This window comes from Tupaia chinensis, unplaced genomic scaffold, assembly GCF_000334495.1.
Source record: "Tupaia chinensis unplaced genomic scaffold, TupChi_1.0 Scaffold141372_1, whole genome shotgun sequence".
Classification (NCBI taxonomy): domain Eukaryota; kingdom Metazoa; phylum Chordata; class Mammalia; order Scandentia; family Tupaiidae; genus Tupaia; species Tupaia belangeri.
The window spans coordinates 354,663-369,369 of record NW_006201235.1 but is presented as its reverse complement, the minus strand read 5'-3'; positions in this window follow the sequence as shown (position 1 = coordinate 369,369).

Here is a 14,707-nt window from a genome sequence, read left to right as displayed (position 1 = left end):
AAAAAAAAAAAAAAAAAGTATATGGTTGGGGGTAGTTCCTTGGCCTCACTGCTGCACTATGAGCCCACACTTGAAAAGTTTTAATGCAAGTCTCTAGCTTTCTGTTGCTTAGTTTTTTAATTGAGAAGAGAGGAGGAAGAGGTCTCTGATTCAAAGCAAGACCTCAGTCAATAATCAATAGACAGTGAGAGGAGAATAGATATAAACACGATAATAGATTGGAGCCTTAACCCATGTGGTCTCGGATGCAGAGTAGTATTTCAACTCTAGAAGGAAAGTGAAATTCAAATTAGGAGTGGAGACAGAACCATTTATACAAATAGGACGATGATGGTAGAGGCCTGGAAAGGCTAGCTTGATGCGGACTGCTTAGTGGCTCAGGACTCTGGTAAATCAGGTAACTAGCCAGTGTTGTAGATGCTCCTTGAAGCTGATACAGTCTAGATAATGAGGATGAAGGCTTTTCATGAGAGTAGACTATAGGTGCCATATCTGTACATAAGAACCAAGAGACCGACTGGGACAGACATCACTGGTTAGGTCTATAAACAGGACAGTCATAATTACTTTTTCAGGGTCATAGATATATTCTAAATCATGGCTAACCTTTGGATCCAAGGGACCCTAGGTGGGAAAAAAAGTGTGAGTTTATCACAGTTCCTGGCAAAAAAACTACCAAAAATTATATATCTATATATCTATACATATATATATATATATACACATACACACATATATATATACACACACATACATATATATACACACATATACATGTATACATATACATGTGTATACATAGACATATGTATATATGTCTTTAGTGGTGAGATTAGTCTTTTGTTCTTGGAGAGAGAGAGATGCTCATAGTATTGCTATAACTGATTTGGAACGTAATAATCTATATTTCCTAAAAGAATAGTGAAAACAAAATATATCCTTTGAAGTGTATGCATTAGAATATGTAGATTGTAGTCAAGTTTCAATTCAGTTGCTGTTTTGATAATTTTTTTTTTTTTTTGGAGAGGTTTTTGCTATAGGGTGCATGTGCTCGCCAGAAAGACAGAGACAGAGAGACAGAAAGCGAGAAATCACCCCCCAGGGGGGATGGCCACACCGCAATCCCTTCTCCTCCATTCTCCTCTCGAGATCTTGGGCACGCATGCACATGCGCCCGGTGTGAGTTTAAGCCACCAGGTCTGGGACTCAAACTGCGGTCGACTACATGGAAGTCCAGCGACATAGTCATTACACTAACTGCTGGTCCCACTGTTTTGGTAATTTAAAGTAACTCCCTTAATAAATTTTAGTGCCAGTGTCTTAATCCATAAAATAGGCATAATATCTATATTATGAATACCATAACATTTTTTCAGTTCATGAACCCTAGAGTTTGGGGCAATCCTAAGGACCTCCAGGCACATTTGGAAAAGTGTTCCCTGATAATCTGTAACTCAAGCTCTCAGGCGGTATTCTTTTAGATCAGGATTAATGCCAGTATTCTTTCAATCAGTAAATGATGCCACACAGAGACCAGTGTGCTGTGGTGACAGGCCCCTGAGACTGAGTGCCATACAAAGGGTTACAAGCTATGTCAGCCTAACGTTGCCCCTGAGATAGGGATGTGGGCTCACCTGGATTCCAGAGGAGGCCAAGGCAATTAGGGGGCTAGAAGTCTTCTAACTACAGGCCAGCTCGACTCATCACTAGGTAGGCAATCCAAGCCTCCACACATGCTTTGCAAGCAAACTATTCCTCATAAAGCCCAACTTTCTCGTAACAGAGTAAGAACTGCTTGTTTTGGATTATTCCAAATATCTTTTTTTTTTTTTTGAGGTTTTTGCCTCAGATGGGAAAACTGAAACTTAGAGGACTTAATGACTCACTGGAAGTCACATAGTTTATCTTTAAACTCTGCTAGAGGGACTTCAGAGCCTGTTTTCTTTGTTATGCCATCTTTCTGATGTAATCCATCTCCACTGAGAGGCAGTCTTTATTTAGGAAACGCATAACTGGACTCTACAAGTAGGAGCAATTACAGGATATATGTGGCACCGGAGGCTGTGAGACATGATCGTGGAGAAATCTAACATCCGATTGCTATAATGTATACTGGCTTAGCTGTGAATTTTAAAGCAGTTCAGTCAGTGCAAGGGGTAGTGGGTTCTTTCTAACAGTTTGATTCATTCATTAGGGTGTGTGAGTCAGGCATTGCTATGGTTATGATGCATCAGGCCAGATATTTCAAATGGTGGGTGTTGTCTGGACCTTTTGCCACATCAGGTTACCTGATCTTACTGCAAACTCAGGGACCAATCTTTGGCCCTATTCAGAGCTTAAGAGCTTATTAACCTTATTTTTCTCTGTAGCTTAGGTCATGCTGCTAATCAGTGGCAAAGAATTTAAACAGATCTATTGAACTCCAGAATGAATGTTTAAACGACTACGTGTGGTATACAATACACCGTCTTCACTCATGCCTTGAATTACTCCAACGTGGTAGCCAAGTATACCAGTCCTCTCCTGAGAATCCCAGTTTCTGTATTATGTTTTGTTTTTCACATAACGCATTAAAATGTTCCCCCAAGTCCACTATCTTGACATTATTTACATCCAGCTGCTCAGCCCACTCAAAAGCCATGCTCAAATCTTAGTGAGATCAGGTACCTTGAGTTTGTTTTTAATATGATTATTGTTTTGACATGAGATAGTATATCACAGATCCCATCATCTAAAACTTGTGAACGGCAGACGCTCTTTTAATGCGTTCTTGAAAAAGGCCTGGGCAGCATTGTAACAGTGTGGCCTTCTGTAGGCAATTATGCTAACAAACTGTCCAAGGGAGCAGGTGCTTCCGTGGCCACACACTGGACCAGGAATTAGCGGATGTATTTTGTTCTCAGCTCTGTCTCTAACCTGCTATTTAAACTTGGGCAAGTCATTTGTGCCCTTGAACCAACTGTCCAGTGAGAAATGAATGAGTAGTTAGGAAAGTGAGAACAGCTGCTTGTCTCCAACTAATTGTGGTTAGCAAGCTATGAAGCAGAATTGTTTAGAGGCTCTTCAGAGCCTCTAGAATTGGCAGTCAATAATATGGAATTCCCAGGCTCCGTCAAGAGACAATGCTGTCCCTCCCATATAGACCAGATAGTTTCATTTTTATGGATTTGTCAAAAGCTAAAGTAACAATACCAACCCCTCATTACATAAATACGCACGAAGCAAGTACACAACTCTAGTGGGTTGGAGAGCAGCCTCCAGAATATGCCTAAGTAAGGGAACTTAGGCCGGCGTTCTGATACTGAGGTTGGCCAACATGCCTGACTATAGCCATTTCTGTATATAATTTGAAAAAGTTTTTGTTGTATTTATAAATGTAAAATATTGCCACTCAAAATAGCCTCTGGGGACCAGATGTGGTATAGCAGTAGAATGTAAGATTCGATAGAGGCTAACCCAATAGGAGGGTTCTAGGTTTGCAGCCAGAGACCTCCATGAGTGTACTGAGCACACACAGGTCCATGTTTTAGGGGCTGGCTAAAGCTGGAGGTGGATAGGAGAATCAAGACCTTGTCAGGAGTGCTGTTTCTGTCTCTCTCCTGCTCATAAAAAAAAAAAAAGGATATATATATATTTTTTTTTTTGAGAGGTTTTTGCTATAGGGCGCATGTGCTAGCCGGAAAGACAGAGAGAGACGGACAGAAAGCAAAAAATCACACCCCAGGGTGGATGGCCACACCGCAATCCCTTCTCCTCCATTCTCCTCTCGGGATTTTGGGCACACACACACACGTGCCCAGAGTGAGTTTAAGCCACCATGGCCAGGACTCAAACAGCGGTCGACTACATGGGAGTCCAGCGACATAGCCGTTATGCCAACTGCTGGTCCCGAAAAAAAGATTTATGCACACACATATAGAAATTGCTTGTGATGTCTTAGTCTGTTCAAACGTGTTCACCAATGTGCAAGGAGCAAGTGCTAAAGTTCCTATTAAGTAGGTTGTAGACAGCAGGAGTTATTTAGTGCTCATACTCTTCAACAAGTGTACCTAGAAACCATGAAAGTTGATATTAAATTTTTATGCAAAAGACAGAAGAATATATGGAAATAATACACTAAATCTATTGTTTGTTCATTATCTTATGCTAAGGCCTCTCCCCAATACCCCTATAGGCCGAGAAACAGGACTATTTCTCTGATTACAAAGACCAGCTATGAGGGCACACAGTGGGGAGGGACTATTAATTTAAGATCATCAAAAAGTTTCCTTGGACTTCTTGGCTCTAAATCTTAGAGAAATGTATAGTCACTGCATATATCCCAGTGGCTGGTTTGAATATCAATTACTTTGGCAATACCAGTGAATATTGAATGAACGATGAAAGAGTGTAATAAACTCCATGGATATGAGTCTCCTTGTCGGTAGATATACTTGCCACACAGACTGGCATCTGACACAGCTAACCTACCTCTCAAGATAAGTAATTCCGTTAAGTGGAGCTATTGTCCTGTAGCAGTGTGTTAGGAATGATGTGATTTAAAGTTTTGAAGGAGCTGCTGACCACAGAGTAATCTGGTGTAAACTAGCTATAAACTTTGAGGATTCAGTGTTTTGGTTATCCATGGCCTAAAACTTAACTACTTAAAACAACAACCATTTATTATATTTCATAATTTTAGGTAGGTCTCTCTCTCTCAAATTATGATACATTTTAGGTATCACTGCTTTCTCTCAACATAGGCAAATTTCCACTAGATGATTCTTCTGTCCCATGTGTCACTGACAGAAGCTATTATACTTGGTGACAGTTGCTTGGTAGATGGGCTGGCCTGAAGGGCTCAAGACAACTTCTTCTGTCTTCAGGGCACATATCTGGCCCCCTGGTGGGAATGGCTGGAAGAGCCAGTTCAGATTGTGAACTGAAGCACCTACATGTGGCCTCTTCAGTGTGGTAGCCCCAGGTAAACTTACTTGGCTTCTCAAGGTTCCAGGTAGAAGGTCATGGTCCTTTGACCTAACCTCATAAATTCCAAAATGTCACTTCTGCCATGTTCTAGAGGCCAGATTTCCTGAGCCAGTACAGATTCAAGAAGCGAGGAGCTAGGCTTCATTGCTCAATGGGCAGAGAAGCAAAGAATTTGTAGTCTGCTTTAATCTAACATACCTGATAAGGGAGATTAGTCTGTGGAGAATGTCTTTTGAAGAAAAATGAAGAAAGATGTTGGTAAATGTCAATAGGCCAAAAACCAAATACCAGGTTATTTTGAGTCAGAGGACTTAAAGGAATAAGGGCCCAAGGTTCTTGTAATCTTCCAGTTGACTTCTGCTGCTTTCCGTAGAGCTTGTCTGGAGTGCCAACTGCTATGGAATAAGTAAATATTGGGTTGTCAGAACAATCATGATGTACTATTTTCTGTCTTTCTATGCAAAAATACATCATGACTTTTCTGAAAAACCAATACTTGTCCATATATCACAATATATACAATGCTTCAAGTTTAGTAGTGGTGAGATGGAACATGCTATGAATCTACTTTCTGAATCTAATTATTCACAAAATAAAATTATTCACAAAATAAAAACAAAGTCAGGCAATATCAGTGGCCTTTAGACTCCCCACTGACTCTCTCCCAGCTCCTTATTGGAGGCCTGCCCTTCCCAGTTCAAAGTCCACATCCTCCTGGAAGTTGCTTAACAGCCTTTCTCCAACCTAAATAACACTGTAGTTTGTTCTTTGGTCTAATATAGCACTTCTCATGATCTGCCTTGTATTTCTGTAACTTCCACATGTATATGCCTCCACGAGACCATGAAACCTTGAGAAGAAGGCATGCTTTATACATTTTACACAGTTACTAGCACTATCCTTTGCTCTTGATAGGTGCTGAGCAGATGCTCGTTGAGTCAAGTAGGGGAGGACAATGAGTACACAATAAAACTGACCAAAAGGAAGCAAGTTTAATAAGAAGTAGGGCTCTTCCCCCAAAGGGCCTCCAAAGACTGAGGGGATGACCCGCCTTTGTCCCAAGACATTGAACACTACAATTATTGGGTGGCCATTGCTGTTCAGTACCACTGACCAACAATTAGGGATGTAGGCTGTATATGGAGAAAGTGAGTGGTCCTCTAAAAACTTGTAAACAAGGAAAATCAGATAGTGGGAGGAGAGAATTAGATGAATCAGATTAGATGAATCAACTAATGGAAATGGCAGTCCGTGTCCTTGGCTCTGGAATAGTTATTTAGTTGGCAAAACGAATTCAATCAATGATAGTAATCTGAGGAAAGATTACTTCAACTCAAGAGAGTGACTAGTTTAGGAAAGCAGGACTCAAACAAGCAAATACTGTTAATGTGCATATAGCACTGCCCATGAGAAGGAAACGCTGACTTTGAATTTTGTGAACATCTTGCCAATCAAAAGGCTTTCTCTATTGTCAGGAAGAGATAGTTCATCTGGCTCCCCTAAAGTCCAGGTGAATATCCCTAGGGATCATTCAGTGCTTATCTGACTGGAACACAATTTCTGATAATGGTCACATTTTAATTTACATATAAGCAATTCAAGTGTGATGGGTGCATTTCTCATTAAGCTGGAGTGAGGTGGGTGGGTACCATCTCTCTAGTTTGAGGAATTTTTATAGATACATGATTTTCAAAATGCAGCCTCAGATCAGAGTCACCATTACCTGAGAACCTGCTGGAAATGCAAATTCTCAGGTCTCACCCAAGATCTCTTGAGTCAGAAATTTTATGAAGGGGACAGTGAGCAACAAGCTTTGCTTTAGCCAGAGGTTTTTCTTTTTTTCTTTCTTTCTTTTTTTTTTTTCCTGAGGTTTTTGGTATAGGGCATGTACGCTTGCCAGAAAGACAGAGAGAGACAGAGAAACAGGGCCATGCCACAATCGCTTCTCCTCCATTCTCCTCTCGGGATCTTGGGCATGCACACATGTGCCTGGCGTGAGTTTAAGCCACTGGGTCCGGGACTCGAATCATGGTCGACTGCATGGGAATCCAGCAACATAGCCTTTATGCCAACTGCTAGTTCCCAAAACCAGAGGTTCTTAAACTTAAATATGTATCAAGGTGCACCCCCAACAGGATCCTCATGCTTTAGTCCACCCCCAGCCTCAGCCAGCCCTGAATCACGGGTACACATGTTTCTGCATGTTCAAGAAGGTCTCTGGATGCAAACACAAACCCAGGACCTACCCATGTAAGTCAACCGCACAGTGTTGTACTGTTCCCACTGCCCTACTGCCCAGTCCGATTCTGTTTCTTTTTCTTTATGTCTTTTCTTCTCTTTACTTTCTTCTTTTCCTTCCTTCCTTCCTTCCTTCCTTCCTTCCTTCCTTCCTTCCTCCCTTCCTTCCTCCTTCCCTCCCTCCCTTCCCCTTCTGTTTCTTGCTACAGGACACATGCTTGCCAGAGAGGGAGAAGAGAAAGCATCCCCCATGGGGAATGTTCACTCAGCAATTCCTTCACCTCCATCTCTCCTTTTGTTGGGATTTTGGACACTCTGCACATGTGTCCAACATGTTCCTTAAGTTGCTGGGTCCAGGGCTCCAATTGTGCTGTGGGGTCATGTGGGAATCTTGTTGCCTTAACCACCAGGCCATGAAGCCAGTCCTAATTCTGCATTTCTAATAATGTGATGCTATTGTTGCAGGTTCACAGATCACATTTTGAGTAGCAACACCCTGGACAGAAGTTCCCAGACTTGTCAGTACACTAGTATCAGCTGGTGTCTTATGTCTGTTTGTACGGCTATAACAAGATCCTCGAGATTGGGTAATTTATAAATAATAGACATTGTTTCTCATGGTTCTGGAAGCTGGGAAAAATGAGGTCAAGGTGCCCACAAAGTGTCTGATAAAGGCCTTCTTGCAGCGTCCTTTCATTTTTCTTTTTTCTTTTGAGAGGTTTTTGCTGTAGGATGCATGCGCTCGCCAGAAAGATAGAGACAGACATACAGAAAGCAAGAAATCACCCCCCAGGAAGGATGGCCATGCTGCAGTCTATTCTCCTCCACACTGCTCTCGGGGTATTGGGCACACACACACACACACACACACACACACACACACACTCGGCATGAGTTTAAGCCACTGGGTCTGGGACTCGAACTGCAGTCAGTTACATGGGAGTCCAGCGACAGCCATGACGCCAACTGCTGGTCCCACATTTTTCTTTTTTTGAGAGTTTTATTTGTTATAGGGCATGTGCACTTGCTGAAGAGACAGAGAGAGACAGAAAGCGAGAAATCACCCCCAAAGGGAATAGCCATGCTGCAATCTCTTCTTGCATTCTCCTCTTGGGATTTTGGGCATGTACACACACTAGCCCAGCATTGAGTTTTAAGTCACCAGGTCTGGTACAGAAACCACAGTTGACTATATGGGTGTCCAACAATATAACCATTATGCCATCTGCTGGTCCAGTGTACTGACATTTTGAGAGTCTTTTTTTTTTTTGGCAGAATGGCAGTAAAGTAGCCTACAGAAGTTCTCCTTCTCTAGTTTTTTATAAAGTCACTAATCTCATTTATGAAAATTCCACCCAGTGACTTAATTGCCTCTTAAAGACACTACCTATTACTCTTACATTGGTGATTAAGTTTCAATATATGAATTTTGGAGGATACTTGGGAAACCTCGAAAACTACTGATGCCTGGTTCCTATTCCAGGTCATTATGATTGAATTGACCTGGGATGTGGTCTGGGCTTTGGAATTTTTGAAAGATCTCCACATAGTTCCAATGTACAGAATTTGCCAGCCTTGAATTTTTTTGCTGCTGCAGCTAACCTAAAAGAAAACTCTAGAGGCTCATAGTCAACCAAGAAGCTATCATCAGTTGCCTCCCTTCCTGTATCACCAGACTCCTCAGATCAGGTACTTCAATGCAGATTGGACTGTGATGAAAGTGTTTGCATATGCTCTTTTTTTCACTAGTGAGGCAGATAGTTTCCACAGACAGCTGTAGAGTAGGCCCTGAAGTTGGAAAAACCACTTAAGGTATATTCCAAGATGTAGAGGGCACTGCATACAGGAGCCATCTTAAGAGCTATCCGCCATCTTAGAAACCTTTGGGTTTCACTTCCTCATTGAGCAAACAATGACAACAGTCCCCAGAAAGCCATATCAGAATCCTGATTGGCTCCCTCTGACTCATACCTTATTTGCATTTCAGGCAACAAATCAGTGCCCACCAGCCTGTATATAACTCGACATTCTTCCTCAATAAACAGAAGACTTGATCAGCAGCTCGCCTTGTCTCCACTCTGTGTGTCTGTATGTTTGTCCCATCTCTCTCTCCCTCCCTCAGGAAACTTGTTCGACTGTCCTGCGGGACGGGACACCAAGAGGAGGAGGTTTTTCAGAATGAAGGTCCCATGTGGACTCTCCATTCTTCTCACTTCCTTCTCTTTAGCATGCCCTGACTCATTCTAGTACCCTTGCATGGCCACTTCTTTCAGCCTAGGCTTTTGTTCCCTCGCCAAACTCCTCTTCTTCCCTTGCAGACAAACCTATAATGATAATCCTTCTTTATTTTTTAAAAAAGTTTATTTATTTCTTCCATGAGTAAGAGAGACAGAAAGAAAGACAGCACCCCCAATGGGGTCTTGATGCCGTAATCCACGCCAGCTGGCTCCAGATCATGGGGATACATGTGCCTGATGAACTCAGGGAGGTCTCTGGATGTGAACTCAGAACTTTTTCCACATGGGTCAGCTTTTTCTTTTTTTTGGGGGGGGGGAGAGGTTTTTTGCTATAGGGCGCGTGTGCTCGCCAGACAGACAGAGAGAGACAGAGAGAGAGAAAGCGAGAAATCACCCCCCAGAGGGGATGGCCATGCCACAATCCCTTCTCCTCCACCCTCTTCTTAGGATCTTGGGCACGCATGCACACGTGCCCAGCATGAGTTTAAGCCACCGGGTCTGGGACTCGAACCATGGTCGACTACGTGGGAGTCCAGCGACATAGCCATTACCCTAACTGCTGGTCCTGACATGGGTCAGCTTTGTAGGGCACTGTATTTTACCACCATGCCACCATCCAGCACCTTCACCCAAGTGGTGGTTCTTAATGTGGGTAGTGACACTGCCCCCAATGAATGTTTTAGATATTTGTGGAGGCTATGGGACCAGCAGGTGGCATAGTGGTTAAGGTGTTGGACACTCCCACATGGGCAACCGTGGTTCAAGTTCTGGACCTGTGGCTTGCTTTCTCACTTTCTCTCTCTCTTTCTCTGGTCAAATAAAAATAAATAAATGAATAAATAAAATTAAATAATTCTTTTAAAAAATTTGTGTAGGCTATTTTTTTTCTTTTTTCTTTTTGGGCTCTTGCAATGACTAGGATTATTTTAGGCATCTAAAAGGTAGAGCCCAGGACTGCTAGATATTCAGCAACTATGCAGGGCATTCCCATAGAATATGGGACATTCTACATCTGACTTCGAATACAACTAAAAATCCATTGTAATTAGGATCCAGTTAATTTTAAATATAAACACAACAAAGCATTTTTTTGAGAGATTTTTGCTATATATAGCATGTGCACACACTGGAGAGACAGACAGAGAGACAGAGAGACATCCTCTTGCCAGGAGCAGGGAGGATGGCCACACTGCAATCCCTTCTCCTTCATTCTCTTCCTGGGATTTTGGCCATGCATCCACATGTGCCCAGTGTGATTTCTGAGTTGCTGGGTCCCAGACTGGAATGACAGTAAGCCATGTGGGAGTCCAGTGATTTAACTGCTTTGCCACTTGCTGGCCCCAACACTAAGCATGTTATATATAGTTTTAACATACACCAAACTCTCCAGGAACATAGTATGATCACACCTTGTTAGAAAATCTGCCAGAAAGTTATCATGTTGGAAATCATGCCACAGTAACTCTTCATGGAGTCACCATTACAACGTGCCTGTGTCATTCTGCACTTGGAGCTGTTAACTAGGGTGACTCCATATAGAAGGGCGAGCATTTGTGTACCACGTTGTCTTTTTGAATGTTATACCCAAGTATTCACCTATCTAACCACATTGTATTTAATTGTAGGTCACCTTCCTTCTACTATTCCTTTTTACCTTTTTAGGACATTTTATTAATTTTCAAAGTTGTATGTTAAGGTAAATTACATTATTTATGAACCGTATTTCCACAAAATATTTGTTATAAAAGGGGAGTATCTTGAGCTAGCCCTGTAGCCTAGTGGTTAAAGGACTGGATTCCCAGATAGCTTATGGAGAATCAAATCCCAGCCCCTACAGCTTGAGAAACGTGCTGGACACGAGTGCATGTCCCAAATCCTGACAGGGTAGAGAAATGGAGGAGAGGGGATTGCAGCTTGACCGTACCCCACATCGGAGTGCCTTCTCCTCCTCTCTCTGTCTCTCTCTGGCAAGCACATATGCCCTCTAGTGATAAAATCTTTTTTTTTTTTTTATTTTAAATGGAGCAGCTTAGTTTAGGCTGCTATAACAAATTACCATAGACTGTATGACTTAAACAACAAACATGTATTTCTTAAAGTCAGGCACTGGAAGTCCAAGATCAGGATGCCAGCAAGGTCTGGTTCTGGTGAGGGCTGTCTTCCAGGCTGCAGGTGGCTTGTATCTTCATTTGGTGGGAAGACAGCTAGCTTAGGGTCCATCCTCATAACCTAATCACTTCCCAAAGATCCCACTTCCAAATATCATCACATTGGGATTCAGGGTTAACATGTAAATTTGGAGGAACATAAACATGCAGTCTGTTACCGGGAGTGTTGGAACTGATGGTATGGTTGGCACTGGGGGGAAACCGGGATCAGGCTCAGTTAGTGGGGTAGACAGAATGACTTTTTTTTTTTTTTTTAAAGAGAGATTTTGTTATAGGGTGCCTGTGCTCACCAGAGAGACAGAAAGCGAGAAATCACTCCCCAGGGGGGACGACCCCGATACAATCCCTTCTCCTCTTCTCTTCTCCAGATTTTGGGCTCACAGGCACACGGGTCTGGCGGGAGTTCCGGACTAGCATGGCAGTTGCCCATGTGAAAGTCCAGCGACATAACCATTACGTCACCTGCTGGTCTCAAGGGTGCCCCCAATTTTGAGGTTATCTGAGAATCAGGGTACCTCCCTAAGGAAAGCTATAATATTTTCCAGAAGACAGCTCATCTATTTTACTTTAGAAGAGCATATTTCTCCTGCTCGTATCTACTTGGTTCTGGTCTTTCGGAAATAGTATTAGCATCAATTTAAGAGTCAGGAAAGAGAGCCTGGATGCATCTTCCCAGAAATGGTTTCAAATCAGCCATTCAGGGTGGCTCTAAATAGATTATTCGTAATCCCTGGCTCTCTTCCATTAGGATGGGACAGGCATGCTCTTAGTTTATCCACCTATAATTGCTCGATGTTTATTTACACTTGGTTTCAAGCCATTCCTTTCAACGTTCTCTTTTAATTCCATATTTACGAAGTAACTTTAGGATGAATTGGGAGTCCGACTATCACTGAAACAGGAAAAAAGGTATATAGACAGGCAGCAACACGGCCAAACTTCAAGAAACGGTGTTTGAAGATATAATTGGAGAAAAAAACCACGAGTTAGCAAAAGAGGAGGAGAATTTGGTTGCCGAGGAAGCTTAAGCGATAGAAAAAAAGAAGACCTGGGAGGGAAAAACAAACCAAAAAAACAATATCAACAAAACTAAACTCAGGGCCAGAAAAGGCTACGGATGCCCCCAAGGCACTCGCCTAGCAGGCCCGCTCCTCACCCCGCCCGGGCCGGGGCCAGCTCCAGCACCGCAGCGGCCGCGCCCAGTTCGAGCCAGCCAGCGGCCCCCGCGCGCCATACCCTCCCCAGCCGAGACTCGGGGCAGGCCGGAGCCGGGCGGGGTGTCTCTGCCCGGCTCTTCCCGGCAGCCGCGCGGGCGGGGTGGGATGCCGTGTAGGTGCAAAGGCCGGCGAGAAAGGAGGGGAAGGATGAAGGGAACAAAAATATACTACAAAGCTGTGATAACCAAAACAGCATGATACTGGCACAGAAACAGACATGTGGACCAATGGAACAGAATAGAGTCTCCAGAAATAAATCCCCAAACATACAGTCAACTGATTTTTGACAAGGGGTACCAGTCAGTCTACTGGGAAAAGGAAAACCTCTTCAGCAAATGGTGCTGGAAAAACTGGATGTGGAGGAATGCGAGTAAGTAACTGGGAGCGCCCCTGTTCCTGCCGTGCGGGCTGGTGGGACGGGGAGGTCGCCCAGGACGGACGGTAGTGAGAGCACGGTGTGTAGCAGAACCCCGGGGCGTGCTTCCGTGTGCTAGACTCACACACCACTGACAGACTGTGCCAGCTCGGCGAGGACCACGAGGTACCCCAAGTTTAGAACAGCGTCCGGTATGACGCTATGTAAAGTAAAGGCAAAAGCTATCGTGGGGGAGATCCCTGAGTTTGTATACTGTTAGTATCTCTAGAATTTAGAACTGAAGATGAGGGAGGGAGTGCTTTAAGCCATATTTGTGACTCAGCTGAATCGCTCTTCACAAACTCCAGGGTACAAGATAGTTCACTGTATTTTTTTCTGTTAATTTAATTTTTGTTTCGAGACTTTCTTTTTTAAAAATCTTGTTTTAATTCCAACAGTCTGCATCCCTTTCCTTGGAGGTGTAGATAGTGCAAAGTCATGTAGGAAGTGTACCCAGAAGCCATCCTTCTTGGTGTGCTTGTCCACACTGACGGCCAGTGTGCATTGTCCTTTCTGGCCTTTCGTCATTCGTCCCTTTGAATCTTCTTGGAAGTGTGCTATGCCCCTGTCCATAAGTCCATTCATACTAAGGTTTAGCTGGTTGACTTACCAATATTATTCCCAAAGTATTTAAATGTGAGGTAAGCCTTTGCTCAAATGAGTAAATAAATCTATTCCTAACGATATAATTTAAGCATTCTCTCAGGCAGAATTTTTCGTTTATTTTTTGAAACAACATATCAAAATTTCCTTTTATTGCAATTCAGATTTTTGGGAAACCAGAAAATCTAATTATCTGCCCTAAGTACTATGCTCTAACCAAACTACCCAGTTTTTTTCTTTACATTCCTTCCCCACAAGTTACTTGGCTTCTAATACTTGATGTTGGACTTTGTCTCACGGACTTCAAGCTTCTAAAATACATGTACTTGTGACTGACTGGTGCCCTTTGGGTCAAATCAGAAAGTAGAAATAATGCACTATATATTGAAGTCACTGAACTCCATTCAAACTACATATATTCCTTATAAATCACTGATAACTGAGTAGAAAGAGATGGGAGAAGAAAAAGATCACAAAACTCATGAGCTACCCAAATGGTTGGCATACAGCAAAGAGTGACTTTCTCAACCTGCTGCATACAGTTACCACCCCAGGCTGACTCGGTATCCTAGTGGTTAAGGGAACCAGGTCCCATGACTGCCCATAACACCTTGAAAAATATGCCAGGATGCCAGGTTCTTGTTTGTGCCTAAAATCACAGCAAGGTGGAGAAAAGATTGCAATGTGACCACGCCCCCTGGGGGGTCCTTTCTCCCTCACTTTCTCTGGCTTGCTTTCTCTTTCTTTTTTTTTCTTTGAGAGGTTTTTGCTATAGGGCTTGGGAGCTTGCCAGAATGACAGAGAGAGACAGAGAGACAGTAAGCATGAAATCACCCCCCCCCCCGCCCCAGGGGGCTGGCA